The sequence below is a fragment of the Nilaparvata lugens genome, chromosome 3 (genome assembly GCF_014356525.2).
Source record: "Nilaparvata lugens isolate BPH chromosome 3, ASM1435652v1, whole genome shotgun sequence".
Classification (NCBI taxonomy): domain Eukaryota; kingdom Metazoa; phylum Arthropoda; class Insecta; order Hemiptera; family Delphacidae; genus Nilaparvata; species Nilaparvata lugens.
Window position 1 is genome coordinate 80,228,404 of NC_052506.1, and position 6,187 is coordinate 80,234,590.

A 6,187-nucleotide genomic window follows, 5' to 3' on the forward strand; every position below is an offset into this window, starting at 1 on the left:
GGAACCTTCAAATGAGATACATCTTCTGGTAATTGCATTCTATTTTCAATGAGTTCCTTATTTAGCCATCAGAATAGACTACTTATTTTGTTTTTCGCCACATGTGCTTTAAACTTGTGTGTTGGCAATGAAATGAATTGAGAAGAATCATATTTTGGTAGAGAGTTAGTGGGGAGGATATTTTTAATATTCTTTCCGAAGAATGGACATTGATATGTCCAAAGCTCCGCCAATTTATGTAGATGCATAACAATTTAATTATCTATGGTTATTATATTACAAATTACTTTTTCATATCATATACAGTTCAATAATTATTTTCTTAGTCTATATTATGTAAATTCATCTATAATTTTGCTGTATTGTAAGCTATTGTATATAAGTGTATAAGCCAGTATATTGTAATCTACATAAATAAAGTACTCAATCAATCAATCAATCAATCAATCAATTTCTCTCCCAAATATGGAATAATTTGGCACGATTAGGCTCATAGAAACTTGAATTGAATTGAGCTTGGAATACTCAATACTCAATATCGGGGACCGAGCTTCGCTCTGGAGTACAAAAGCATAAAAAATTATTACGAGAGAAGAAATTATAATAGCATTCAAACAGAAATGTTCTATCCAATCATAGTAAATTCAGATCAATTCCCAGAGGAACGCAAACATTCCCCTCACAAAGGCCAAGTTGCACAAAAGCCGGACAAATTTTAATCCTGATTAACTTCACGTGAACCAAATCAGAGAAGACAATTTCAAAAAGACTGATCTACTGAAATATATTTATCAGGATTGAAAATAACCCGGCTTTTTGCAACCGGCACTAAGTACCTCATTGAATGATTACAAAAGTTCAACAGTTGAGTGATAATTTTGATACAGTCCCATCCCACACATGAACTCGCTCATTCACTTCCATCATCAACAGACGACGAAATAATTATTATCAACTGTTTTTCCAATGATGAATAATAATTATCCTTTCAATATCCTTCAGCCAGTTTTCCCAGGGATGAGACCTGGTGCATTCAAAAGTTTATATTATAAACTTACTATGTTTTGAATTTCGTGAGAATCGTTAGAGCCGTTTTCGAGATCCGGTGAAGTACAAATATATAAACATCGAAACATCTAAACATTTAAACATCTAAACATCTAAACATCTAAACATCTAAACATCTAAACATCTAAACATCTAAACATCTAAACATCTAAACATCTAAAGATCTAAACATCTAAACATCTAAACATCTAAACATCTAGACATTTAAACATATAAACAGAAGTTGCTCATTTAATAGTATAGGATTAATCATTACTCACTACCTACTTACCAATCATAATTCGATTACTCATTGCAAATTTAGTGCCGGTTGCACAAAAGCTGGTTGAATTTCAACCGTGATTAATTCCACGAGAACCAATCAGAGATGCCGTCTTATAAAAATGACCTAATAGAAGATTAGAGAACCAATCAGAGAAGCCGTCTTATGAAAAAGACCTTCTCTGATTAGTTCTCGTGGAATTAATCACGGTTAAAATTCAACCGTGATTAATTCCACGAGAACCAATCAGAGGAGTCGTCTTATGAAAAATACCTTCTCTGATTGGTTCTTGTGAACTTAATCTTGGTTAAAATTTAACCGGCTTTTGTGCAACCGGGCCTTATCGATTCAATAATGAAAAACTGAAGATAGGCCTTAGCCCTAAAGCTGCGTTCACATTGATCAAGTTTTCATAACCTCTAGATAATTTTGAAGTACAAAGCCTTCTCAATATAGAAGTTTTTTTCTCAATCTCCATACTTTTATGGCATCATTCTCTCCTATACAGTTATTTTTACTCATTCTGCATTGACTGACAATTGTTTTTATCTCATTTTTCCATTTGTAGGTTACATTGTACCCTTAACATTCAAGTTTAATTCAAAAGTCAAATATATTCAACATTTACTCGAATCAACAAAACTTGAAAGGGTCACTCTACATTGGTGTAGTGGATGTGGGATTCTGCTCTTGTAGACTTGACTCCAAGTTCGTAAAATACATTTATTTCATTCACATAATGTATTTACATACTTTCAAGAAGACTTGAAGGATTTGAAGAAACTTGAGCAAGTTGAAATTAGTCAAATTCGATGAGGTGGAATTCCACAATATGGTGCAAATTTTATTAAACTTGACTAATCTAAACGCCTTTTTATTTTAGGGCCGGTTTCCGAGCTCGGGATTAGGTAAGTTTTAAACAGCTGGAGTCAGAGAATTGGCTTTCCAAAACGAGGCGTAGTTGCCGTAAATAGTTGCAGCAAAATAAATGTTTATTTTCTCATTTCTATAATTAATTGGAAACGTTTCTCCTTTACGAAATGAGACATTCCTAAATAATTCAAAATAGTTGAAGCTTTACACTATTTTCTCTTTATATGATGTTCAATTTTCCATTTTTCTCGAAATTTATTTTAAACGTGACCTTGGCTATGACTACGACTACGCCTCGTTTCGGCAAGCCAATTTTCTGTCTCCAGCTGTTTAAAGTCTAGTACTCAGCCAAATCTCGAGCTCGAAAACCGTCCCTTAGTATCTTTAATCCCGAAATTTAGTACATCAATTTTCCACGAGCATCACCCCGAAATTTCATATTGTTCTTTACCTATTTCATACTTCTCAAGGTGACAGATAATATCTATATATATATATATATATATATATATATATATATATATATATATAAGCGAAATGGCACTCACTAACTCACTGACTGACTGACTGACTGACTGACTCACTCACTCACTCACTCACTCACTCACTCACTCGCATAACTAAAAATCTACCGGACCAAAAACGTTCAAATTCGGTAGGTATGTTCAGTTGGCCCTTTAGAGGCGCACTAAGAAATCTTTTGGCCATATTTTAACTCTAAGGGTTGTTTTTAAGGGTTTAAAATTCGTCTTTCAGCATGTATATTCTTCTTCTCCCAATCTGTCAATTATAATTGAAATTTCCATATCATATGTTACTATAGAACTATAATCTAGATAGAGTACCTCGTCGAAACAGTTGTTAACTGGCAACTAATTTAATAATTTTGTCAGGTTGGCATTAAGTTGAGTTGACTTTGTTAGGTTGGCACCAAGTTGAAAATTTAAATGCATTTATCGCGGAAAAATCTATTGGGCACTGCTACTTCAATCCTGGGAATATTATATTACTAGCCGTCCGGCTCGCTTCGCTCGCCATATCCGTTTAGACAGACGTTTAGTCTGGACCCCCGACTGGATCGTCCTAACATATGATAAAAATGCTGAAATGAAAAATGCAGGCGGACGGAGCGAGCCTGCTGATCTCATTCTTGGACGATCCAGTCGGGGGTCCAGGGGGCGGAGCCCCCTTGCTAGACGGATATGGCGAGCGAAGCCAGCCTGACGCCTAGTACACAATATATCTATACACCTTCAATCACCATACATCTCAAGGTGACAGATAATAGCTCTCCAGACACCCGGTCGGTTTACACCTTAAGCTGTGTCCCACTTTTAGCCCTTGCATTAGTGATGAATCCGAATCCGGATGAAGACGGAGCAAAAACTGGAGACTATTTAATGTTTTCTGGTGAATAATGAATCGGTTGGGGAAGATGGAAGGAAGGTCTCAATCGATTCAGGTGTCATTTTCTGTGCTAAACGCAGCCCAGTTTGTGTTCAACGTTACGCTCTGTACAGTACTGGAGTGGGGTTCGTTCATGGAACATCGGTTTTACACACAAAAAATGTTTAAAACGCCAAATTCCAAACTCCAAATTCCAAATTCTCATCAATATTTGTCATCAACAGTGTTGTTAAAGTAGTGTACAGTGAAGTCTAGACATAGAAACTCTCATGAAGTGTAGAGGAACTATTGATTGACTCAGGTACTCGCCGGTATACGAGCACTGCACCAGCCTACTTCTACTCTGTACATAGTTCGATAGTGCTCCGTCAATAACTATCAGATAACTTTAATGTGTTTCAAGTGGCAGCCTCTTCAATCCATCAAACTCAAATCATGATTTACCCTTCAAACTACGACGATGATTACCAGCAGGATATCGGTGAGTTATTGTTTGTATTTCCATTACTATGATATAAAATTAGGAACTATAAATTGTAAAAAATGATTGTAGCATCAATTCTCTGTAAAATTATTGTCAACAATGATTGATTTATGTGATTAAATCCCTGAATCTGGTATAATTCATATTGTTTGTATTTTCATTACTAGGATATAAAATTTAGGAACTATAAATTGTAAAAACTGATTGCAGCATCAATTCTCTGTAAAATTATTGTCAACAATGGTCAATTTCTGATGTGATTGAATCCCTCAATCTGGTATAATTTCTATTGTTTGTATTTTCATTACTAGGATCTATAAACTGTGAAAAATGATTTTAGTAGCGTTTTTCCGTAGAATAATTGTCAACAATGATTGATTTCTGTGATTAAAAACCTGAATCTAGTATACTTTCTATTGTTATGTCTTTTTTGTAGCCACGAGGCTAAGCTGATTCTAGATTAATTAGTAGTGGCTGGCTGGTCCCACCTGATGAAAAACTCAATCATTTTCCTATAAAATCTATTGAAAAATTGTTTCTAATCTATGATCTTGTGATTGGTTGCATGATTTTTCATATTCTTTGCTTTTCAAGCTCAATCTGGGAACCATCCCAAGTAGTATAATTTTGTTAGGGGTTTTCCATGACGCATTGAAGTCAACAATGTAAATTGACTCGTAAAAAATTCTGCTTCACTAGCTCGTCAATGTTAATTCCACAAATAAGAGTATGAAAAGTGAAGTGAAGATAGCATTTCAAGTAGGAAATAGCACACTATTACAAAAGTATAGAAACACAGATAATCAATAACTCATAGTATCATATATATTTCTTAAAATAATCTCGTTTATTTTTGTTGTTTAGGATTTGTTACAAATCCACTCATAGATTCATGATCCCTTCGATTGCGTCTATCTTGGTCTAAAACTAGGTCTGAAAGTGGGTATAAAACTATGCTTGAAACTAGATCTAAAACTAGGTCTTAAGTAGACATATCAACTTAAAAATATTCAGGTTGATACGAAATAGCTGTCATTATTTATGACAATATGGCAATAAATTATGACATTATTAGCTGTCAATATGGGAATCTTATTGAGGTATAGATGTTTCAATGATTAGTCAAGTTATCATCATCATAATCTCTTTTAATTCTCAATTAATTGTTATACATAAATCTGTGAGTTTCAATAATAGTAATTAAAGAGAGATCAATAAAGTGAGAAGATGTTTTATGCTGTGTTGAGCTGGAGCTGTCATCGATTCCAATCATAGATGATAAACACGATGCTGAGTAGTTTGATTGGAGATAGGAGCAATCCAGGGTGCAACCGATAGTAAATAGGGTTTATAGTAGCCCGAGGATAGTAAATAGGGTTTATAGTAGTCCAAGGACAGTGAATAGTGTGTATAGTAGCCCTAGGGTTTATAGTAGCCCAAGGATTAAATAGGATGTAAAGGAGTAAATAGGATGTGCCTTTAGTGCAGCACAACGTTGGTAGATGATACATATTCCTTCTAGAATTACGATTACTTCGTACTAGCTCTTGGATCTTCTTGAAATCATTGACAGAGTTATTGGGACTAGTCCATACTATAGAATCATAAAAATTATAACAGTTTTTGAAGAAAAACAACCGGTTGAGCCCAAAACGTTCCGTTTACTGAACCTTAATAACCACAATGATTATCTTCGCTCCCAAAAACGTAACTTAAACTATAAAAATGAGCAATGTTAGTAGTCAAAAGCCAATTCTAATGATTTCCAGGAATAGATCTATATATGAATAAGGTCAAATTCAGATATCCAATAACGTAGGTGGACTGGAATTGGGCTATGTATTTTCTCCAACAATTAAATTCCAATTTTGTTGAAAAATATGAACAGATAATTTATTGATAATGTCAAATTCAAATATAAAATAGCGTGGGTAGTATAAAAATGAGATATGTTTTGTCTTCGACCATAATTGAATTCCATTTTCTTCAAAAATATATGAATCATATCCAATCCTAATGTATTTCATGAATAGAAATAGATGATAAATCGATGATGTCAAATACAGTTATTGAATTAAGTTGGTAGTCTAAAA